At 37.9% G+C, this 25,948-nt stretch overlaps 1 protein-coding gene across 4 annotated transcripts in view; it reads right to left on the reverse strand.

The window, feature by feature from the left end:
- The window catches only part of casz1 (castor zinc finger 1), a 270,853-nt gene that overhangs the window by 124,515 nt on the left and 120,390 nt on the right, over nucleotides 1-25,948 (reverse strand). The window contains exon 1 of one of the 4 annotated variants that reach the window (XM_052105244.1): nucleotides 10-32. The exons of the other annotated variants lie outside the window; for them this stretch is intronic. The gene's annotated coding sequence lies outside the window, so the exon portion shown is untranslated. Of the gene's footprint in view, nucleotides 1-9; nucleotides 33-25,948 lie in introns of those variants that run through there. 4 annotated transcript variants of the gene reach the window in all.

Genomic DNA, 25,948 nt, shown 5'->3' on the forward strand with positions numbered 1-25,948 from the left:
TACACAGACCATATATTGCCTGAGTTGTCTAAATGCATAGATATGCTGTCCCCTTTAGCATTCTGTGTGCATATACTCAGTGCTGACTGAACAAAAGTGTTCAAGGCTGTCAAACAGCCCCGCCAAGACCCATTGCGTACACACAGAATGCTACTGTATGGTGTCGCCATTGGTGGGGACTGACAGGTGACAGAAGCCCACCCCAACCCCCCTAAATCCCCATGCACTGCTCTAGTGAGCCTGGGAGAGCAGGTGTGCCATCAGTTAACCAGTTTTTTTGCAAATATTTTAACGCGGCTTGCCGATGATAATTTACTTAGAATCAGTAATCCTAAAATCTGATTGAGGGAGGATTTTATTAGCCAGTATGACCTTGGCCGGCATGCATTAACCAAGGCCAGCACAACACTCATATTACAGTGGGCAGTAAAGCCAAGCCAACTGTGACCACTTTCTTCTGATTTTCTGTAAGCAAACATCCATGATGAGATGTCTGCTGATATATGTGGTTTAAACAGCAGAGCCTAACTGAGCGTGTATGAGAAAGCGAGATACCAAGAGATAAGCATTGTTTAACACTATGAGTTGAGCACATAGTAGAGTTATTCTTAGTTATGCCCGTGGTTCAATAACTTAAAACACAGAAATGTGTTTCAATGTTATCTAACCATTTCCTATAGCTTGATTCACATTATGTTATGTTTAAAGACCATTAAATCACAATTGGAGTTTAGTCCATGTCTGTCAGGTTTGAGGTCATTATATGCTAGTAGTGTAGTGGTATGTGTAGTCCTAAACATTGACAAAATGAACATTTAACAGATATACACTTTTAAAATAAAGTCTTTCTCTTCTGGGAAAATCGACCAAAATGTTGAGGAACCATCTCTATTAAAACAAGGGAAAACCCCATTGATAAAACGAAACAAAGCAAAGCAAAACAACAATACAAAACCTTTAACGAGCCAAATTTTTTTTATCTTACATTTTTAATTCAAATTATTATCAGTTTACTACAATGAGATGCTGGTTGACCATTTTAAGTCAAGTTAAGTCAAGTTAAGTTAAGTTAAGTTAAGTTAACTGTCTACTGGACAGGCTCATCTTTTAAGATGTCCTTAAGCTTAGCCATCTGTCAGCTATATCCTGTAAAGAATAAATTTACACATACACATAGGGCAACAAACACACAACTAAGAGACTGTGGCAACTCGCAAAGTTTCCTAACCTTGAGAGCACAGGCAATCGAAAAAGTAATAATAATTCTAACCTGATCTTCCTACTTATTTTATATCTCCCCTCAGCAACCTAACTTCTACTCGGCAACAGTGCAGTTATTAATTCATGAGGCACTAATTAGTTCTTTGTTTAATTTTGTGTTAAACAGACTGACCAGAATGATAACGACTCGCGCTGTAGCGCTCCGGTCCCACATCGCCCCTGTTTGCTACAACAAGGGAGCATCGTGCGACTAGCATGATGAACCCAATTCCCTTCTAAGTTGCACTTCATTAAGTCAAAATGTGACAAGGAGCTTAGAGGAGGAACTGGCAGATCAGATCGTACATAACAATGCAGGCCCCGTAAGTTTGGGATGAGGGGGAGCCGTGCATTCCAGCATCCATGTTGCTAATTTTCTATTTTTAACCCTTAGGGGCTGCCTTTCATTTTACTTTAATTGTTTTTGTTGGGAGCTGCAGTGTCCTCTCTTTAAATTGCCGCTCCTATCAACTCCCCTGATCAAACCCCTGCGCAACATCTCAGCCATAGAGTAAACAACTGGATTGTCCTTTTGCGTGAAGTGGGCCGGGCGGAATGTGCTGGCAAAAAGGTGACTTTAATAACACGTTTGGCACAGCACACATGACGGCTCACGTCATACGCATGCAAATGACAGGGTGTATGTTAAAAAAGACAAAAAAAAGATACATTTGTGCCTTTCTATCTTGAGAAACCTGCTCAGAAGGAACTACAACAAAAGCTGATCTGAAATGGAGAGGAATGCAAGCGTTTTCCAACCTCCTCATTTTACACATTCTACACAACTGCGACGATGAGCACAAACATAAAAGAAAGCTAATAAAATGCATGTTTGAAATTTTGATAGCGTTTGCCAAGTTTATTTATTTTTTCTTCTCACATGAGAAAGTGTGGTATTCTTCATTCCTTCAAATATTAGACACACCTATACCCCATACAAGTCTAGGCGCATAGTGTGACAACAAAAAAACTATATGTATTAAAAAGTAAGCACTGAGCATGATATAATATGTGTGTAAATATATATTGGACTTGGTAGAGTTTGATGAGAAATGTTCATACATGAAAGTTCTGAATTTTGATTGCCGACATTGATATCTTTGCAAATCTGAGCACAGTTTGAGACATCGTTGGGATGTCTTCTGAGACTCTAGAGTATACACATGTGAGATTATTAGTCTTTTTCTCAGGAGACAAATCTGAGAAGGAGGAGCAAAAGTCCCCATTTGCTTTTAATTTAATCTCACTGCTGTAGGAGAAACAATGGAGAATTGAGAGATCTCATTTGTGATTTTACACAAGACAATTCTGTTTGTTCTATTGCTCTGGCCAATTTCTCAAATTAAAGCAAGCCATATCAAAAACACTTTTCTCACATTAGGTAGTGCATGAAGACTAGACGAGATATTCACCCTCTCAAGGGTCTCCCCATTGGTTAAAGATATGATTAAAAAAATAGACATGTAATAACACTGTATAATAGGCAAGATAGGCATTTTTAAAACCATTTTCATGTGGATGGAAATGACATTGCTCTGACTATTCTGTATTCACTGGTACAGATAAATAAACAAGGCATGAAGAGCGAGTGAGGCAGAGAGAGAGAGAGAAAACATGAAGAAAGAATGGAGACTACAATGGCAAGCAGGTCAGTAATTAGAAAGTCTGTTTGCACAGTAATAATTTTTAATATATTCATCAGGAAACAGGGCATGCCTCGCATGATAAAACGCCATCAAGGAAGATATCCCAGCACCCCCTTAACCTTTCCTGAAGACTGACAGCAGATTGCCATGGATCTCAAAGACAAACTCGCTAATTATTGACACGTGCGACTGGGCTTCGGTTGGTGGGGAAATTATGCGGCGGACAGTTGACATGAAAACGTGACATTTAGATGCTACCTTTTGCTTTCTGTCACGGTTAACTGCAATCGGTTAGTCTTATTAGCTTAGTTACTCAATCGACATCACAAAATGGGATGGTTAGTTCACCCAAAAATGAAAATTCTGTCATCTTTTACTCACCCGTTCCATGTCGTTCCAAGAATTTTGAAGCTGCTCTATTTGAATACAATGCAAGTGAATGGTAACTGAGGCTGTTAGCCCCTAGCATTATGCTTAATGCTTCCTTTTGTGTTCCATAGAAAAAAGTAAGTCATATGGGTTTAGAACAACATCAGGGTGGGCAAATGATGACAGAATTGTAATTTTTGGGAGAGCTATCCCTTCAAACCAACGTTTTACAAACGTCACGAGCATGGCTGTTCTTTCAGCACTAAAAACACAAGAATGGACATGTTTATGATATAACACGTTGAAGGATAGCAGTAACCTTGTTTGTTATTGCGGTTGGTGATGATGCTATGGAAATTATTGCAAATTGTTTAAAGTAGTCCTAACATGCAAAAACTCTTGACCTTATTAAGTTCTATATAGATGAATGAAATAAGTTTACTGGCTTACTGTTGATGTTTGTAGAAATGTCTGTATTTACTTTACTCATTCTATGAGTAAAGTTGTTTTCAGTTATACATTGTTGTAGTCTTTTTTAATATTGCTAAAGTATTTATTTATGACACAAATGGTAGATGATTTGCAGGATGACCCTTTTGATGCTTTTCTGCTAAATGACTTAATAAGGTCAAGGTTTTTTGCATGTCAGGACTACTTTAAACAATTTGCAATAATTTCCATAGCATCATCACCAACCGCAATAACAAACAAGGTTACTGCTATCCTTCAACGTGTTATATCATAAACATGTCCATTCTTGTGTTTTTAGTGCTGAAAGTATATATACACCGATCAGCCACAACATTAAAACCACCTGCCTAATATTGTGTAGGTCCCCCTTGTGCTACCAAAACAGTGGCAACCTGCATCTCTAGCATTCTGGGATGATATTCTTCTCACCACAATTGTACAGAGTGGTTATCTGAGTTATCACAGACTTTGTCAGTTCTAACCAGTCTGGCCATTCTCTGGTGATCTCTTTTATCAACAAAGCATTTCCATCTACAGAACTGTCGCTCACTGGATGTTTTTAGTTTTTGGCACCATTCAGAGTAAATTCCAGAGTGTGTGAAAATCCCAGGAGATCAGCCGTTACAGAAATACTCAAACCAGCCCGTCTGGTTTTAATGTCGTGGCTGACCGTTGTGTATATATATATATATATATATTTATAAATTTGTTTTATTATAAAACATTTTCATCAAGAAGATTTTTATGACCTGTTTATGACCTGTCCTACCTGGTCAACTTCGAAACAAAATATATGGAAACATTTTAAAATATATTTTGTTTTCTTGTTTTGCTTTTCTTTGTTATGCTTTGCTTTGTTGTATTAAAGGGGTTGTCCCTTGTTTAAAAAATAAAATCTTAAAATGTCAACCCTATTACAACGATTTTTGAACAGTAAACAAAACTTGATATTTGTAGAAATATCAACATTCAATTCTATTTCTAAGAAGCACCTTACAGTTTCACAACCTTAAGCACTAGACGTATAATGTCAAATTAAACATTAAAACTGTCAACCCGTCTACTGTTCTGTTGGCATAATTATGTCCCAACGTGTCTTAAAATCTTGGCTGTCAATTTAACACTTCAATTTGGAGTGATTAATTATCCCTCTAAAGATAATGCGTAAAAAAAACAACACAATTAATTATGTTCCCTGACCCTTATGTAAATTCTCTAATAAAAGTATATATTTTCATACCATTCAAGCAATTCAAGCAATTCAAGCTTGAAATGCATGCGACATCGTGTTTTTACAAACCCTGTCAGAAGGAGGCAGTCAGCCAGCCTCAACAACCCTCACAAGCAACACAGCCACAGAAAATAAGCCACTCACACAGGATGTATTCTTAACAACTGGATGAAGCTTTACAGACTGCAGGAATTTTGCAACACGATTATCAAAGTTTTAACTATAAACTTGACACAGAATGAACACCAGTGAGACACTCCAATATAATTCGTCTTGCGCATATGTCCATAGACCGGCAATTCAAAATAGCTCTGAAAGAATACAAGAACGCATCCATTGAAAACAGAACAGATTGACAAAATCAACTGCAAAATGTAATGCTGTGGACTGTTCTGGTCTGTGGCTTTTTCAATGATATGGGAATAAAGCAAACAACAAATTGACTTGTAAAAAGACACTTTTGTTATTTTTAAATCAATTCTGGGGCTGAAACGATTATTCGACATAATCGACGACGTCGACAATACAAAATTGTCAACAATAATGTTAGATGTCGAATAGTCGTTTGATCTCATTTAACATAAAATTAGATCACATTAAACTGTAATGATGATGCGTGAGAGCAGCACTGCAGCTCGCGCCTGACTAAGGAGAGGAAGAATTACACAGCTCACAGTCCAGATGCACTCTAAACTTTCACAGCTTCAGGTGATGTAGATCACAAAGTATGAGGGAATTATGTAAATGTAAAAATACATAATAAGGAAATACAGAAGTACTCTCATTGTGGAATAAGCAGAGCCGGACTTCTTTAAAGGAAACATCTTTAATGCAGTTATATTTAATGTGTTATAGCTTTATTAAAGTTCAAATACTAAGGAAGCAGGTCATGTAAATAACTACAAACTCTGAAACTGGCATTTTTCTTTGAGGTCAGCGCCTCTTCTATAAGTTGCGCGAATGTACCAAACTAAGGTGGAGAGATTGAAACTGCACCCGACTGAGTTACACTCGTGGGGACGCTCATCTCTTAAGCATGCAAGCTTGCTGCAGCTAGATTATAACGTGATGCCTCGTGACTTATTGTATCAAAATATATGTCACTGTGCATTTCTTATCGTGAAGAAAATTGGCAATACACAGCTTTATTAATAAGAGAGTTCTTTTTTTTTTTTTTGAGTTAAAGATGGATTGAAGTGAACAGAAATGTGAGAGAGGGTAGTCTTTGCCCCAGTACACACTGCAACAAAATACGTTTTTGATTTGTTTTTGTTTTGGCTTGTTATCCAATATAAATATCTAAAACTCCTTTAAAACAAAGTACATTTTCTTTAGCAGCTATACTGCAGAAGAAAAAATTGTTATCTGAGAATGTCGAATATACACTCACCTAAAGGATTATTAGGAACACCTGTTCTATTTCTCATTAATGCAATTATCTAATCAACCAATCACATGGCAGTTGCTTCAATGCATTTAGGGGTGTGGTCCTGGTCAAGACAATCTCCTGAACTCCAAACTGAATGTCAGAATAGGAAAGAAAGGTGATTTAAGCAATTTTGAGCGTGGCATGGTTGTTGGTGCCAGACGGGCCGGTCTGAGTATTTCACAATCTGCTCAGTTACTGGGATTTTCACGCACAACCATTTCTAGGGTTTACAAAGAATGGTGTGAAAAGGGGAAAACATCCAGTATGCGGCAGTCCTGTGGGAAAAAATGCCTCGTTGATGCTAGAGGTCAGAGGAGAATGGGCCGACTGATTCAAGCTGATAGAAGATCAACTTTGCCTGAAATAACCACTCGTTACAACCGAGGTATGCAGCAAAGCATTTGTGAAGCCACAACACGCACAACCTTGAGGCGGATGGGCTACAACAGCAGAAGACCCCACCGGGTACCACTCATCTCCACTACAAATAGGAAAAAGAGGCTACAATTTGCAAGTGCTCACCAAAATTGGACAGTTGAAGACTGGAAAAATGTTGCCTGGTCTGATGAGTCTCGATTTCTGTTGAGACATTCAGATGGTAGAGTCAGAATTTGGCGTAAACAGAATGAGAACATGGATCCATCATGCCTTGTTACCACTGTGCAGGCTGGTGGTGGTGGTGTAATGGTGTGGGGGATGCTTTCTTGGCACACTTTAGGCCCCTTAGTGCCAATTGGGCATCGTTTAAATGCCACGGCCTACCTGAGCATTGTTTCTGACCATGTCCATCCCTTTATGGCCACCATGTACCCATCCTCTGATGGCTACTTCCAGCAGGATAATGCACCATGTCACAAAGCTCGAATCATTTCAAATTGGTTTCTTGAACATGACAATGAGTTCACTGTACTAAAATGGCCCCCACAGTCACCAGATCTCAACCCAATAGAGCATCTTTGGGATGTGGTGGAACGGGAGCTTCGTGCCCTGGATGTGCATCCCACAAATCTCCATCAACTGCAAGATGCTATCCTATCAATATGGGCCAACATTTCTAAAGAATGCTTTCAGCACCTTGTTGAATCAATGCCACGTAGAATTAAGGCAGTTCTGAAGGCGAAAGGGGGTCAAACACAGTATTAGTATGGTGTTCCTAATAATCCTTTAGGTGAGTGTAATATAAAAAATACAAATATTAACAAATATCTAATAATCCTTTAAAAAAGATGCATTCACCTGAGAAGCAGCATTTAAGATATTTAGACTTGCTTTATGAGAATAGATCTTGAATATAAGTATATTTTGTCTTTACTGCACTCGCAGAAGTATAGCCAAGTGAAAAATACACATATACTTACAGTATATACTTAAAGCAAGTCTAAATAGCTTATATGTTGCTTCTCAAGTAAATGTATCTTGTTTTAAGGATTTTTAGACTATGTTAAACGGAAAACAAGACAAAAACACTTGATAACAATAGGATTTTTTGCAGTGAATTTCTTTACTGGATTAAATTTAATACAAATAATTTTTCCCTTTAATTCAGTGAATGTCATTCAGAGGTATTTTTAAAAGATGATTTAGTCCTTTTTTGTTAGTAAGCACGTTTAATACAACCTTTTAAGACATAATCAGTTAATCAATAATCAGTTAAGAGCTAATGATTAATCGTTGCAATAATCGCAGAATAGTCAAATAATTGTGCTAATAATCGTTAGATTAAGCAAACTCATCTTTAGTTGCAGCCCTAATCAATGCTTTACTTATCTGCCACAATAATACACTATAATATGAATCTATTATATTTATATTTATTTGAACTATTGTGTATCATTTAAATTAAATTATCTTTCTTTGGAGGCCTTTCTAAGCAAATATTTATATATCAATTTTTTTTATCAATTGACAGCCCTAAATCAAATGCATTTTATTTTAGCTTGAGATGACACAATGCAAAATATTAACACTTAAACATTGTTTTCTGTACTTTATCATTAATATCATCAAACTGGAAAAGGTGAATCACAGATGAAAACCATTTTTCCAATAAGATCACAATGTGCAAAAATGTAAGTTTTGTTAATGCGGTTATCTCACTTTGAACAAAACATCCATAAATATATTTTTTTTTTCAAAGAACCAAACCCCCAGAGCCTCTAAACATGACAAAACTATTACATGACAGCTTCCTATCTGAAACCGAACTTAGATGCTCCCAGGGAATCCACAGAGGACCCATAGGTTTAATAATTAAAAACAGGAACATACACATTCAAACTAGCATACAAAACAGCTTGAGATAACAATCCTCTGTCCTCTTAGTTGGGATTTATGGCTGATCCATTGTTTCTGTTTCCTGGCTGTGTTTGTAACTTATAAAATTAGAAACTCTGTAACCCTTGCTCGTCTACACAGCCATGGCCCAAATAAACGCTAATCGCTAATTACATGATTCAGGCGACATACAGTACTTTGGGAGCCATTAAAGCATCTAGCCTTTCCCTCCTGGCTCAGACCTTTTCATACTTTACATATTCCCTCTGAGCCCCATTCAACCACTGTGGCACAATGAAAAATCAAACATTTACTTAATAGCACTGCTTATGCAGAACTGACAGAGGCGAGAAGTCTCCCCTTTTTGCTGTCAGTTTTCAGCGCTATTCTCTCCTGCCTGCTGGAGAGGAGGATACAGGGCTGGGGGAGGGGGGTGAGGTGGGGTGCAGCTACCTCTGCTCCCCACCCTGCCCTCCTGCCCTAATTATTGTCGTCCATCTCTTTGAAATTTGGCGCTCACGTGGAAGCAATGAATGGTGAGCAATGTGCAACAAGTGCTGGCACCATGGAAACCACTATTCTGCACGTAAAATATTCCTTTCTGGCCCTTTTGAGGAGCTGTCAGTATGCAAAGTGAGCATCACACGACCCCGGACCCGGCCGTGACAAAGCCTATTTTCTGCCTCGTACTTGATTGATTAAAGAACTTTTTAGCAAAACCATGTAACAAGACAAAAAAGTGACACATGGAAGAATGGCCCGGGGGTGAGCTTCTATCACACTGTTTCCCCAGTTATATGAAAAAAGAGAAAAAGAAAAGAAGTGGGGAGGCAAGGTCAGCGAGAGCATGAAGACGATCAGGAGAAAAGCAAAGACATTGGGAAGTGAGCTCATCTTGTGACATCTAACGGCACAATGCAAACAGTGAAATGAATTTGTACATTTTTACCCTTTTATAGATATTTTAGATCCCTTAACCCTACCCCAACCTCTAAACAACCACATTTCAACAATATAAAAACATGCAACAAGTAGATTAATGTACATTAGCAATATGTTTTGTTACATTATATTAATTAAAATATTTTATAGCTGTTAATCCCACACCTACTCCTAAACCTAACCATAACCATTAATTAAGCATATATAAACATGTAACAGGCAGATACATTTAAACACAAACATGTATGGCAAAATTCAGTACAAAAGTTGTCCAAAGGGCGATGCGCTGGATCTGATGTGCTCCCGGCAATAGCATTGTGTGAGGTGGAGAGTAGAATTTAAATTATTAATCGCTGTAAATCTTCTCCTGATGCACTCCAGAACGGCGCTGTCATATTCATTCAAACATATACATCGCAGAATACGGCATGTTTCAAACAGTCAGGAGACACTTGAGAGCCAATGAGCATTTGACATCACTGCCGTAAAACCACTGGTCGTAATGCTTGAGGAGGCAGTTTTTTAAATTTAAAAAAGAAACCAGGTTGATTGTTACAGCGTCCGCGACGCCCCTGCGGCGAATGGAGATGGCGATAATTTGGACCTGTTCTTCACAGAAAACTTGGATTATAGCTAACAAATGTATGAATTAATTTTATTGTTGTTTTATGGTGTTTTTTGTGATATTCTGAAAACACCTTTTGTGTCCCATGGCAAAAACTTTTTTATTAAATGCTTAAGTGATATAATCCTTTAAAACATTGTATAGGGCAGCGGAAATCACACAGAACTGAATGTCAACTGCATTAAATAAATGTGATGGCATTTAACTAATCTCCTTTATTATAAATTAAATGTAAAAGTAGCTGATTAATTCTATAATTTTTCAATATTTATCAAATCAAGCATTTGTACATTTCTATAGGTATTAATATGCAGGGCTGGACTGGGAAGAGAAAACGGCCCGGAATTTTATATAGCAATGGTCCAAAAAGTTGTTGAGCGTGTGGGGGGGCTTGGTGGGGGGTGTTCGCTGTCCTTTTCTGCATAACGCTGTGCCGTTTTGTGGTCCGTTCTGCATAATGCGGAGGCTCATTTTAGCTTATCGTGGCACATTCTGCACATTTCGCGGCCGACCCAACGGCCCGCTCAGTTCTCCCGATAGCCAGTCTGCCCCTGATCAGCCCCAAAGTGCGTCGGCCCACCAGGAAAATGCCCGGTATGCCAGATTACCAGTACAGCTCTGTTAATACGTAAAATTATGACATTTACATGCTGTCAATACATCAATATTGTACATTTCGGTGTCCATGCAAATGTAACAGTATGTATGTTTGCTAGAACCAAACTTTATGTAAGAATACATACAAATTCTCATGAGATCACGTTGCACATCACTCTTCCGCGTATCTGAACCAGGCATGACGCGATAAAGAGACTTTTGGGAAAAGCTTTGCCTTCGATGTAAATTTTTAGTTTTTGTCTTATTAAAGGGATAGATCACCCACTACTAACTTTCTCTCATCATTTACGCACCCTCATGCCATCTCAGATTTGTCTGAATTACTCTCTTCATTAGAACACAGACAAAGATTTTTAAAAGAATATCTCTGCTCTGTAGGTCCATACAATGCAAGTGAATGGTGATCAGACCTTTGTAGCTCCAAAAATCCCATAAAGGAAACATAAAAGTAATTCAGTAGCGATGTAACAGGTGTGGGTGAGAAACAGATCAAAATGTAAGTCCTTTGTTTACTCTAAATCTCCAGTTTCACTTTTACATCTGAAAGTGAAATTTAAAGTGGAGATTTAGAGTAAAAAAGACTCAAGCATTTAATACAAAGGACATTTTGTCGGTTGGTTTCAAATTTCTGGTTAGCTCTGCCTACTGTTAAATCGTATTGGTCCAATCGCCTGCTCCACACGGCTGTACTGTATATTAAGCATCAAATATAATCTGATTGGCTCTTATTGTTCTATGTGGTGCAGTGGTTTTGTTTAAAGTGCGAGAAGACACATTTTTGTCACTTTGTGCATGGTTAGGTAAGCCTCTTGACTTTAATCACCTGGTTCCATTCTGGTGTGTTCCGCCCACTTTTCACAATCCAATCAATTCCCAATGAATAAAATCCTGCCCGACATTTTTCACATGGAAAACCCTGTTTCACTGGGAAATACATCAGATTACTGAAGCAAAATGGGTTGCGTACGGCATTTCATGTTGACTTTAATGAAATATGCTTCTTAATCTCACAGAGAGCCATTTGTAATATTTACGCTTTCATACATCATTCCGTTACTGAATTTTTCCATTTCCACTGAGATCCCTGGCATATTTCATTAGCCATGTTACCATAACTACACACTTTAACTCTGATTCATGATGTCTGCCTCACCGCTATCAATGCCAGCATGTAATATCTACTAATTCTCAGGGTTGGTTATAAATGCTCTATGCATTAAGTTTCTTCTGCACATCTGTATAACCTGCTCGGGTGATTCAGCCATAGCGAGAGATCAATATGCTACACAGAGCACATTTCATGTGTCTTGTTGGCCTAAGTGACAGGCCATTTAATATGAAGTGAGGCGGATCCAGCAGGCCAGGTCTGCACCCAAGATGGGGAGCATAATTTATTCATATCCAGAAACAAGTCAATACAACCACTTCATCAGCACCCCAATGGCCTTCATCCACTCACTCACGTTTCTTCAGTAAATCATTTCAATCTCCATGCAAAAACATTAACAGAGGAACAAAAATGTAAATGTTTACTTTAAAAAACAACAATGTAGGAGACATACAAACAAAAGAAAACAAAATTAGAACACTCAATGGAGCAAAACACAGTCATTAAATGTTGCACTTGACACTGCATTTTGAAATGTGGTACTCATTCGCGAGATGCTGAAAGGAAAGTCAAATGCATCATGACGGTCAGAAATGTCCGTCTAGTGCATGTTTACATTGAGAAAAAAATTCAAAGCAGTGCAGAATGACACAAGTATGTGTAATGTGTGAACGGCCCCTTAGACAGTTAATGGCTTTTATTAGCTGATGTATAAATGGCTGCATGGTATGAACCTGATGTATGTATGTAATGTTTCATCCCAGCTCCCTTTATTCTTATTAAAAGAGGGATATTTACAAGGCACGTGGGAGGGGATATGCTTTGGCATCATGAGTCTTGGCAGCAGAAAATTAGTATTCCAGATCTGGCCAATCTGGGCTTAAAAAAGAGCCTTAGCAAATCCCCACGGTAGAGGTGTCAGCTGCAAAATGACAAAAATCTGCTCCTTGACAGGGAGTCATTTATATTTTAGCTCCGTTCCATTATCTTAACGAATCCATCATCAGCCAATGCAATATTAACAGCAGAAAATCAACTCATTAGATCCAGGGGGATTTAATCAAGATTGCAATCATGTATGCGCTTCCTGGAGAGTTAGATTTTTTTTTTCTTTTTGGTCCTTTCCATATAATTGCCGCATCTCAGATCTTAATAAATTATTCTCTGTCTCAGACTGATGCCATTTTTTTTCTCCCCCTCTCACGCCAGGCTCACTCTGTTTCTGACTATAATATTTACAATAAACATTATTATGTCATGGGCACACTGTTTAAATGGCCTTTAGCTAACTGTGAGAGGTTATTGGCTTTTCCATTTCTTTCTCGTTTTCTTCTTAATTGCCTGATGATATTGCTAACTGTCTCCAAAGGAAAGACGCAAACCATTTTGGTGGAGCTATGCTCTTTTGCATTTGAAACTTGTCTTCTTACGACAGCCAAGGCCCATGCATTTAAAGTTTAGGCCTTCAGTGCGATTCATGCCATGAATAAGACGCCGTAAGCCTATCATACATTACGTGGCAGTCAACTAATAATACCAATTGAGATTTTAAAAACACAACCATGCACGAACGCCAAAACAAAGGAGGTCTAACACCAAGAAAAAGCTCTCTTTGATTGGTTTGTAGATTAATTAGGAGTGGAATGTGATTGAAAAAATTTCAATGAGAAAGTAAGGATGAAATCATGTTTATTTATTAAGCATGTTAAGAAGCAGAGAAGGCTTTGCTGGCCCTGAGAAATCGCCACTGTCATAAGATAGTGAGCGACTCTTTGAATCATTAATAAACTCAAACATTAGAATGGAAATGAAATTAATAGGCCAGCAATAGAACAACTGACTTCGTTCAGTGGTTTGAAGGTGGATGGGGCGTATACAAGAATACTGTATGTGTTTCAGCTCAACTTCATTTACAATAATAAATAATCAAAACAAACAGTATAGTTTAAACCCAAGATAAACAAGAGTCCTCTAACTTGCCCAGGCCTGGCCTGTTTCCACAGCTACACACAGCCAACAGACAAAAATATGGAAGCGTTCACGTAAGAGAACAGTAAGAGGAAGGAAGCACATGCACCTGTAGATCACTCAACAAGCATATCACACAAAGTTCATCCAAAAGACCTGTTCAACAAAACCTGTTATTAAGCATGGTAAATACTCACAAAATATGAATACATGACATCAGATGATTCATAAATATTTTATTCAGCCAGATCTTTTAAGTCAATTCTGATGCGAGTGATCTGTTTCCCACAAAGTCTCTCTCTCTCTACAGCACCTCTCTCCACCCCCCACCAGTAGCGCTTCCTATATTCTGCCTGGATTAACACACAACATGACCTACAAGACCCAAAAGTATAAAAACTAGGGAAGAGACTTTTAATCTGCCAATGGAACAAAGCCTTTTTGTACAAGCCTTACCCTGACCTTGTCACTACCAGTTAAACTGACTGTCTATTCTGCAATATAAAGCCTGGGCCACCTCACTCTTTCTCCACGCCCCCTCTCGGTTCATGTGGCCGCCCTCTGCCTGTAGATCGCAGCATAGAAAGCCTGGCTAATCTCCGTGTCACTCTGCCATGGTCAGCCCTAAATCCTGCTCCTCGGTAAACCAGTGTCAGTGTTTTTATCAAGATTTATTAGATTATAAGCCCTTTTCTGGCTCTGCCTGTGTCAGTGCAACACATACTAATCCTAATCGGAATAGACAAGTATTAGCCCAGTTCAAGGCAAGCTAAACTGTGACGATGTGCAGCTTGCTGTGAGAAAACAGCCAATAACACTTGAAATGTTTGCATTCTTTTTTTTTCTTTTCTTTTTTTTAACAAAGCATTTCAGGAAACACACTGTCCATGTTGGGCAATATGATTTACAGAGTAGAATTTCTGATTAGTTTAGTTTTCTTATTGGCTAATAAAGGATGTGCCACTACTTGAATTATTTGTTTGAGTCAGGGGCTGTCACAGAGACAGGTGTAGTATCTTAAGACACCTATTACTGCAAAATCTGTAAGGTAATAGAGGCATTTTATGTGTAGTAGCATCTTATAGCACCTTTAAGCCTTTAAGAGTGAATATAATCGTATCATACCATACATTGTGATAAATAAAGCAAATCTTGGGCTTTTTTCAGAGGCTGCAATTAGTGTGTGCTGGCAGTGAGTTACACCTGCTGGAATGGGTCCATGGAACATATGAGGACAGGCCAATGGTGTCTCTCTACATGAATACTCAGCCACAAGTGTGGGCTCCAGCAGGACATCAGAAAATACAACTGAAATCCACTAGAATATCCATACTTATGTACATTTATGCTAATGTTTGGCACTATTGAAGTCAATCATAGATTCATCTTGGCAAATACGAAATGGAAAGAATTAAATTGGTTTTGTACCAGTAGGCTTATATACTGTAAAACCTCTGAAAGGGACTTTTAAAAGGTGGTCCAGGGCTGAAAAGGAAGTCTCTGGAGACTGATCATATTGCTTATTGAATACTGTGCAGTATACACTATTTACTACCTACTAGAGGTCAATTGATAGTGTATTATGCTGATAAGATAACTAAATCGGTATAAACAAGGCTGATAACCCATTAATTGGATGGTATTTTTTAAAATAGAAAGTCACAGACATTTGAGGCTAAAAGAATTTAAACCCAAGTGTTAAATCCCAAAAACCTAATAATAACCAGAAATATTAAGATTTCGTTCAAAATGTGAGACTTTTAACTATAAACAAGCCCAAAATACACTGAGGACTCTTATTTTGAAATAAAAGAGACTTGGCTCTGTTACAATGCTCTGTATGTAAGTATTAGCAATGGTTAATGATTAAGAATTTTGTATATACTGTATATTTCACCAGATGAGGTTTATTGATGAGAAGGGAAAAAAAGTGACAACTGTCGACACAGATTTTTACCAATAACCGATAGTTCAGAAAAGGAATCAGCACAGATCAGTTGGTAAAACTGATATATTGGTATACCTCTACAATCTACTATTTTAAAAATATATTATAAGTAATACAGTAGACATTATGCAATGCTAAAAATTTCAAACAGAAGTAGCATGCAACGTTGTCACATGACACATTTTTTTTATGTGAGTGGCATATATTTACTATCTTGAAAACTGATACTTTGTAATTCAATTTTAAACATGTAAAAAAAAAAAAACTTTTTGCAGTGCAATCAAATTATGAGTCAAAATGTAGATGCTTTTGGTTTATTTGTCACACTGGAATTATGTATTGCACTGATCCAGTGTATCCAGTGCATACAGAAAATGTGCATGCTCTGCACATTATTCATACTATATACTGATCAGCAACAACATTAAAACCACCAATGCGTAATTTTGTGTAGGTGCCCCTCGTGGTGCCAAAACAGCGCGAACTCGCATCTCAGAATAGCATTCCGAGTTGATATTCTTCTCACCACAGTTGAACATTGTGGTTATCAGAGTTACTGAAGACTTTGTCAGTTCGAATCAGTCTGGCCATTCTCTGTTGACCTCTCTCATCAACAAGGCATTTCCATTAGAAGAACTGTCGCTCACTGGATGTTTTTGTTTTTGGCACTATTCAGAGTCAATTCTAGAGACTGTTGTATGTGAAAATCCCAGGAGATCAGTAGTAAAAGAAATACTCAAACCAGCCTGTCTGGCACCAACAATCATCTATGCTATTATCTAATCAGCCAATCATGTGGCAGCAGTGCAGTGCATAAAATCATGCTCTGACAAAGTCTATAGTAAATCAGATATCCACTCTGTACAATTGTGGTGAGAAGAATATAATCTCAGAATGCTATTGTTTGAGAGTGCAAGAGAGAGGGAGATAGAGTGAAAGAAAGGACACAAATGCATTGTGCATGTCAGCGCATGGTATTACATTTGTGTGTCCATGTCTGTTTATACCACAGCATCAGAGACAGCAGTCTGAGCACATGTAGCCTCTGGCTGACTGAAAGAGGTGAGGGAGATCTGACAGCAGTGTCTGCTCCCTGTACATATTTGCCTGGCCCTGCAAGCGAGAGGCGGCCCATGGGCCCCCCCCCCCGGGCAGGCATGTGAGCCTACATATCACTTCCCATTCCCCCTCACTGTTTAAACCAGTTTAGAGGACAAATATATCTACGCTATTCCATAACCTAGTGAAATACCTATTAAAGGAATAGTTCAACCAAAAATAACAATTCTCTCATTTTTCAGCAGAACACAAAATAAGATTTTTAGAAGATAGATTTCTGTCAGGTCCTTATTATGCAAGTAAACGGGTGCCAGCACTTCAGTCTAAAAGTCACATTTAGGAAGCATAAAAGTAATACATACCAAATCCAGTCTATCAATGAACGTCTTCTGAAGCGAATCGATAGGTTTATATTAGAAACAAGTCGATAATTAAAACATTTTCAACTTTAAATTTGCGATTTTGTCCAGGGCTCTGATGCTGTTTGAAATGGCTGAACTCTCACACGACGTTCGTTCTTCTGTTAATTAAGCGCTGCTTCCGAATTCTCACGGGAACTCGCCGACACGCTTACGTTACGCGATAGCTACGTGTTGCCTGGCAGGAAGCGCTTTTTAAAAGTTAGTAACGTTTTAATTATCAATTTATTTTTTACACGAATGTATCGATTTGCTTCAGAAGACATTCATTGATCGACTGGAGTTGCATGGATTACTTTTATGCTGCCTAAATGTGACTTTTGGACCGTCAAAGTGCTGGCACCCATTTACTTGCATTATAAAGACAAAAATCGTAATTTTTGTTTTTGCTGAAGAAAGACAGTCATACACATCTGAGATGGCATCAGGGTAAGTGAATAATAAGAGAATTTACATTTTTGGGTGAACTATTCCTTTAAATATCCCATGGAATTGCTTGACAAGTGCAGTTTTCATTCCAGTGCTAAAACAGGAAATTTGGGCATGACAAATCGACGGGATTGTCAATTTGATTAAATATACAATAGGCTTGAGTTACGTCACAGACATAAACCTTAATTCTTGCTATAAGGCTGTCAATTATAAATGTGTATATCTGCTAAAAGTTAATATTTAGAAGTATTTAGAGGTATACTAGCATATAAATGGCATTGATGCTAACAGAAATGGACTAAAAGTCACAAAACTCAGATTGATCTAAACTGTGAATTCACTGTAAGTAGTCGAAGGCTCTTCATGAAAAATGAATCCGTTGTTTATGTGAATGTGATTAGTTCCTGCATTCCACTGGCTCAATCTCGAAACTTCGAGGCTGTTCGCACAATGCACGATCAGTAGCAGGAAAAAAACATTTTAATTCATGCAAAAATATCTGAGATGGCGCTTGAACTTGTGAATATGTATTTAATACATTTAATTATCTGTAACATTAATACATTCAATAATCACCATAAAATTAAATAAAACAGGAAATAAAAGCAGAAAAGATCAATTGCCATTAAAAATATTTTTTAATAGACCAATTAGTATTAAAAAACTCTCCTTTGGCTGACTGTAAGGGGGTTTAGATGGGCAAGGAGGCGATAATAACTCAAAATAACTCAACACACAGCCATTAATGTCTAAACTGCTGGCAACAAAAGTGAGTACACCCCTAAGTGAAAATGTCCAAATTGGGCCCAATTAGCCATTTTCCCTCCCCGGTGTCGTGTGACTTGTTAGTGTTACAAGGTCTCAGGTGTCAATGGGATGCAGGTACGTTAAATGTGCTGTTATCACTCTCACACTCCCTCATACTGGTCACAGGAAGTTCAACATGGCACCTCATGACAAAGAACTCTCTGAGGATCTTAAAAAAATAATTGTTGCTCTACATAAAGATGGCCTAGGCTATTAGAAGATTGCCAAGACCCTGACACTGAGCTGCAGCACGGTGGCCAAGACCATACAGTGGTTTAACAGGACAGGTTCCACTCAGAACAAGCCTCGCCATGGTCGACCAAAGAAGTTGAGTGCACGTGCTTAGTGTCATATCCAGAGGTTGTCTTTGGGAAATAGACGTATGAGTGCTGCCAGCATTTCTTCAGAGGTTGAATGGGTGGGGGGTCAGCCTGTCAGTGCTCAGACCATACGCCGTACACTGCATCAATTTGGTCTGCATGGCTGTATATATATATATATATATATATATATATATATATATATATATATATTGGGGTTTTCTCAATTCAATTTGGTGGAATTTTGCTATGACATTAAAATGTGTAAATCTTATTTTCTGAGTGTAGAGACACAAAGCTTTTTTCTCCCCTCATATGACCTGACCTATGTTCTTGTTTATTGTATTTTCTGAATTTTTGCCATTGACACAGAAGTGCCAATTTACAGGTCAAATACAGAGGTCAAATTATAATCATGGTCTATTTTTATCCGCCATATTAGTTTAAATTTGCCTGATACCCTGATACGTTGTATATTTAATATTTCCAGTTCAAAGTGACAATGCGTGGCAAACGCGAGTCTGATAATACAGGTGTTCTATTTAATAATTTGCAGAGTTGAGGAACGTACTTTTAAAAGTGCACTTACATTATTAATGTTTCAGACTAAGAGTGGCAGAGAACGTCTGGCGATCTCTTTCGCGCGCACACATACAGCACACACACAGAGGGCGAGCGGGCAGGCGAGCAAGAGAGACCGTGTAAAAAAGTACTTTTAAAGAGGGCGCTCTCAGCCAGTATATTCACATAAGGACACGCTAACACATGTAAACTGATGCATAGTATCAAATACACCAAATGTATGATAGTCCCAACTGTAGAGAGAACATCAACATGAAGAGAAAGCTTTTTTCGTGTCTGAAAAAGAGGATATGTTCGTGAAAAAATTCACCCTATGATAAGACCACACAATACTGAAAAGTATCAATGAAAACAGTTCAGTGTAATTACATTTTTATTCATATTGTGTCTTGTATTTGTATGCTTATTTGAGTATTGCACCAGTAGCTTAGCAACATTTTAATGTCACTTTTAAGGTTCCATGAGGGTTAGGATGCTGCCTTAGAAGGAAGTTGCCTATGTAGTCAGTAGGCACCGAGGCAGCTCACTAGGTTTTGGAACAAAGCTATCATTTATTCTTTTACGGCTGCAGGTTCATAGCCTGGTATATCAAGAAGAACCCGGAACCACCTCTCCATGCTTATTATATATTTGTTACAATTACGCATGATAGACAAACATTCAGGCCTTAGGAAGGGTGAACCATGCTCCACTCAGCACTCACTGAATGTGCCTGTTATAGACTATTTATTTCCAAATCAGGACCTTGTCTGCTTTGTGAGAAAATCCATGTCCATCCCGGCTGCACTTTTCCAGCTCTGTCTCTTTTATGTAAGTGGGAGATATTTCAGCCAGCTATCGGTTTACCTTATACGTGCTGGTATATGCAGGAACGGTGCCCATGTAGGGTCACTGACTCTTCTCTAAACGTTCCTCAGAATCAACACTGCCTGTCTAGCGGCATTTGTCTCCTGTACCCTCTCTTTCTCTCTCTCTGCATGGAAAATATGGCATGCTCTTCAAACTGGAATGTAGTGCCGAGTTGCATGTCTGAGGGGGCTTGATAAAATGCCCACAAGTAACACAAGCCTTGGTGGCACTTTGAGAATCAGCAGCGGTTGACGTTGGTGAGTGATTTGGCTGAGCTTATGCATTTTTACAGCACGCAGTCATATCTACTGACAACAAAAATCAATCCTGTAGTGGAAAGCCATCAGTTTAGTTGACTGTGGAAAGGTTAAGCACCAAAACATAAACAAAAAGCCTTTAAACACTTATTGAAAAAACAGTGCTTAGCCAGACTTGAGGGATAAAGTCCGGTCCTCTTGCAGCTTATTCTGCCAAAAACAAAAATGCCTGTTTAGACAGGAAGACACTATTCCACAATAAAAACCAGGTGTGGAAAACATTCATTCAAATAGCGGTGGGGCAAACTCTGCAAATGTTGTATACAGGCTACACTGAAATATAGCAGAATATCTGTGAAGACTTTTACATTTCTGCTAGAACTTAAATAATAAGTAAAAAGTGATAAGTAGCAGATTATTTCACAGATATTAATTCAGAAAACAAAGTGGAAAATTCTGTGGGCATGCCATATGAAGCTAAGACAAATTTAAGTCTGGATAAATTCACTATTGAAGTGTTCTTCATATACATAAGGATAGAAACCAACACAATCTGCTAGAAACATTGAGTTGAAAGCAGTAGTCTTATTAGACTTCTGAGGAAAGCAGGTGTCTTATCATCTCCAGTGAGCAGGTGGGGAAGCAAACAGCTGTTTAAATGTGACGGAGGCAGGAGGAGGTTAAAAGGAGTCAATGGAGGCTAAAGAGACACCAGGTCTAGCGATGACAAAAAGAGAGGCCAGGGAAACCACATCAAACAGGCCATGGAGAACATCCGAGATGAATGGGGCGGCTATAGCTCAGTTGGTAGAGCGGGTCGGCCACTAATCGCAGGATTGGTGGTTAGAATCCTGGCCCACATGACTCCACATGCTGAAGTGTCCTTGGGCAAGACACTGAACCCCAAGTTGCTCCCAATGGCAGACTAGCACCTTGCATGGCGGCTCTGCCACCGTTGTTGTATGAATGGGTGAACGAGTCACAGTGTAAAGCGCTTTGAATACTGTTAAGGTTAAAAAGGTGCTATATATGTGCAGACCATTTACCATGAACACACAAACTGTTGCAGAGAGAGTGAGAGCAAATAACGGTATTTTCTATTTGTAGTGTTTGAATTTTAAAGTGTAGTATTGTCCCAAACACTTAATGGTTTTTTACAAAACGGAAGCATTCGCTGTTTAACAGCTGATGGAAGTGACATTTCAAACGCACGTGATGTGTTGCCGCTAGCTTTAGCACGTTAGCCAACATCAGCTCAACACTTGTATCTTAAACAACATACATACTCACACAGCTTGGGGTGAAAGTAAAGCATTCAACTCACATTTGTAAGGAGCTGTATTGACGTTGTTTTGTATTGTAAGTGGAGCTGTATTGATGTTTTGCTAGATGCTATATTCTTTATTATTTACAACTGCTTTGTCAGATCAGCAGCACAGCAAGTTAACTCCGCCCCTTACGCTATCTATGGCAAGCCGTGTGCGCTGAGTGCATGAAGTGTCCAACATTCCACACTCTGTTTTGACGGTTGAAAAAGTGCATTATCGGGGTCCTTAAAATACATGAAATGCATTTTCAGTGTAAACGTACTACTCGCACTACTTTACAAAATGGCGTAGAATAGTGCAGTAGTGTGCGGTTTGGGATGCACCTATTCTTATTTTTTTATTCATCTTTTTCCAACATATTTTAACCTCCTGTACACAAGAAACATTTACTTTAGGAACAAAATACAAAGACTTGTTTACACAGAATGTATATATTTTTTCTTGTTTTAACAGAAATTATCCATGTGCAATACAATATGTTTTTATCATTTTTTTAGCAATACTCTGGGTTCAGAACAAGTTAAGCTCAGTCGACAAAGAAGTAAATGCAGAATAATGTTCATTACCACAGACAATTATTTTGACTTGTTTATTAAAAAGAAAAAAGAAACAAATAAAATTTGTGATTAAAGTAACACACTTACAATAGAAGTGAATTGGGCCAGTGCATACGTTAAAATACATACTGTTTCAAAAGTATAGCCACAAGACATAAACATTATATATATTAACATGATTTTACTGTGATAAAATCACTTATTAACCTTATCTGTGCAAACGTATATCCAATTTTTTTTTGTCATGATTAAATAATGATGAGATAGTACTGAGATTTTATCACCATAAAATCATATAAACATGTAACATGTTTATATCTTGTGGCTATATTGTTGAACAATGTGTATTTTAATGTTTATGGATTGGCCACATTCACTATTTTGGAAGTGCGTTACTTTAACCATAATTCTTTTTTTTTGTATTTTCTGTGGTAATCAACATCATGCTACACACAGTGTCGATTGAGCTTAACTTGTACTGAACCCCGAATATTTCTTTAAGAATGCTTAAAAAGTGGTCAAATGGGTAAAAAATTCAAATATAACTCAAAATAAACTTAATTCAAGATATATTCTCTGAAAACAACTTAGACAATTTTGCCCCTCAAATAAATGTGTCTTATTTTAAGAATGAATATATACATACTGGCAGCCAAATGTTTGGAATAATGTACAGATTTTGCTGTTTCGGAAGGTAATTGGTACTTTAATTCACCAAATTGGCATTTAACTGATCACAAAATATAATCAGGACATTACAAATGTAAAAAACAGCACCATCACTATTTGAAAAAAGTCATTTTTGATCAAATCTAGACAGACCCCATTTCCAGCAGACATCACTCCAACACCTTATCCTTGAATAATCATGCTAAATTGCTTATTTGGTACTAGAAAATCACTTGATATTATATCAAACACAGTTGAAAGCTATTTTGTTCATTAAATGAAGCTTAACATTGTATTTGTGTTTGTTTCTGAGTTGCCAGAGTATGCAATAAACTGTCTTAAGATCAATATTAGTTCAGAAATGGGGGAAAAAAAACAACTTCCTCTAGAAACTCATCAGTCAATCATTATTTTGAGGAAAGAAGGCTATACGATGCTTGAAATTGGCAAAATACTGAAGATGTCATACAAAGGTGTACACTATAGTCTTCAAAGACAAAGGACAAATGGCTCTAACAAGGACAGAAAGAGATGTGGAAGGTCACAACTAAACAAGTTGATAAGTACATCAGAGTCTCTAGTTTGAGAAATAGACACCTCACATGTCCTCAGCTGACAGCTTCATTGAATTCTACCCGCTCAACTCCAGTTTCATGTACAACAGTAAAGAAATGTTTCAGGAGTGCAGGCCTTATGGGAAGAATTGCAAAGAAAAAGCCACATTTGAAACAGAAAAACAAAAAGAAAAGGTTGGAGTGGGCAAAGAAACACAGTCATGGGACAACAGATATTTGGAAAAGAGTGTTATGGATCTTAACCGCTGTGTGAGAATTGCCCAACAAGACAGCCACATCTATGGCAAGTGCTACAGGAAGTGTGTGTGGGCTGAAATGTCACCTGAGCATCTGGACAAACAGACAGCTAGAATGCCAAGGATCTGCAAAGCTGTTATTGCTGCACATGGAGGATTTTGTGACGAGAACTCTTCGAAGTAGTTTAATTAGTAGTTTAAAAAACGTCTAAATGTCATTTTCACGTTAGTAATATTCTGACTATACATTTTTATCAGTCGAATGCCACTTTGGTAAATAAAAGTACCAATTTCTTTCCATAAGAGCAAAATCTGTACATTATTCCAAACTTTTTGCTGCCAGTATATATATATATATATATATATATATATATATATATATATATATATATATATATATATATATTTCTCTTTGGGAAAACAACACAAAACTACTGATAAAGAAAATGATGCAGTGTATCCAAATCACAGCATATGCTGGTCTTTTCAGCAGGAGAGTTTGATGGTGAAAGAAGGGATAAGAAAATTTCTTTACAGTTGAAGGAGGAAACAGGGAGGTGGTAGGCAGTAGTTAAGGTAAACACAAACGACTGATGCTTTACAGGCCCAATCAATCTGGCACACCAATCAATCGTGCAGCAGCCATACACTTCGGCCTATCAGAGGCCATACACTCATTCAGACGAGCACCTGACTAATACCCACCACAATGTCAGTTCTATATTTGTATCCCACTAATCTGCTCTCCGGGCTCCAATCTTTTCCACTTTCTTGCAAATGTATCACTAGGCTGAAAGGCCGGTGCCAGATCCTAAGTGCCTAACCCCTTAAAATTAAACTGTGGCATTTCAGATAAAGCCCCTAAATTCCTTATCTCAGCGCTCTGAAGAGTCTGTAAAGACAGTGTCACTTTTCCTAAAACAGAGGCTGTGACACACACAACACCCCTTCTGGCCTCCCTTTTCTCCATTTAGAGGAGAAAATCTTGACAAAAATAGAACAAAATTCAAGTAAGGCACATTACAAAACAGAGAGCTATCGTTCCATAAGTGCAACCATGATAGCTCTTGATGGCCACTGTCTTTGTGCCAGCAAAATACTGAACACCCAGGCAAACACAGTGTACAAATAATTTTTTCTAGTCTATTTTGACCACAGCTTCCTGTTCATAGCTCAAGAGACATAATGAAGTTCTCAATTATGTCTTGTTTAAGTATCAACTTTGTTTAAAATGTTTCTCTTAAAATTTCTTTCAAGAAACAATTAACATATAATAAGTAAGATTATATAGCTATTTGAAGAGAAATGTTGGAGTTTATATTGAAATCTCTGACTTCTGATTGCGGACTTTGGTACCTTGGCAAATCCGAGAGCAGTTTTAGTCCATTGAGGCTTCTGTTTTCAGTCGGCCTCATGTCCTGGCCTTGTAACACCAGCTTGTCAATATATTTCTCATTAACTTGCTTTATGGTAGTGATTCATTACCTAATATGGGACCTGAAGCATTCTGAATTCTTTTGAGTATGTGTGATAATGTGTTCTCTCCACTCTCTCTTCCTATTCCTCTCTCTTTTTTATCCTAAGTGATAGTTCATCCATTAATGAAAAGTCTCTCATCATTTACTCACCCTCATACCATCCCAGATGTGTATGACTTCCTTTCTTCTGCAGAACACAAACGAAGAAGAATACCTCAGCTCTGTAGGTCCTCACAATACAAGTGAATGGCCAGAACTTTGAATATTCAAGAATCACATAAAGGCAGCATAAAAGTAATCCATGTGACTCCAGTGGTTAAATCCATATCTTCAGATGTGATATGATAGTTGTGGGTGAGAAACAGATCAATCTTTAAATATAATAAATTAATATATATTTAAAAAATATTTTAGCAATAATCACCTTAAAAAAATATTACGATATCGGATTACATCATCAACCCCCCTGCTGAGGGTCGGTTCATTTTTGG

Source organism: Xyrauchen texanus, chromosome 35, assembly GCF_025860055.1.
Source record: "Xyrauchen texanus isolate HMW12.3.18 chromosome 35, RBS_HiC_50CHRs, whole genome shotgun sequence".
In the NCBI taxonomy this organism is placed as follows: domain Eukaryota; kingdom Metazoa; phylum Chordata; class Actinopteri; order Cypriniformes; family Catostomidae; genus Xyrauchen; species Xyrauchen texanus.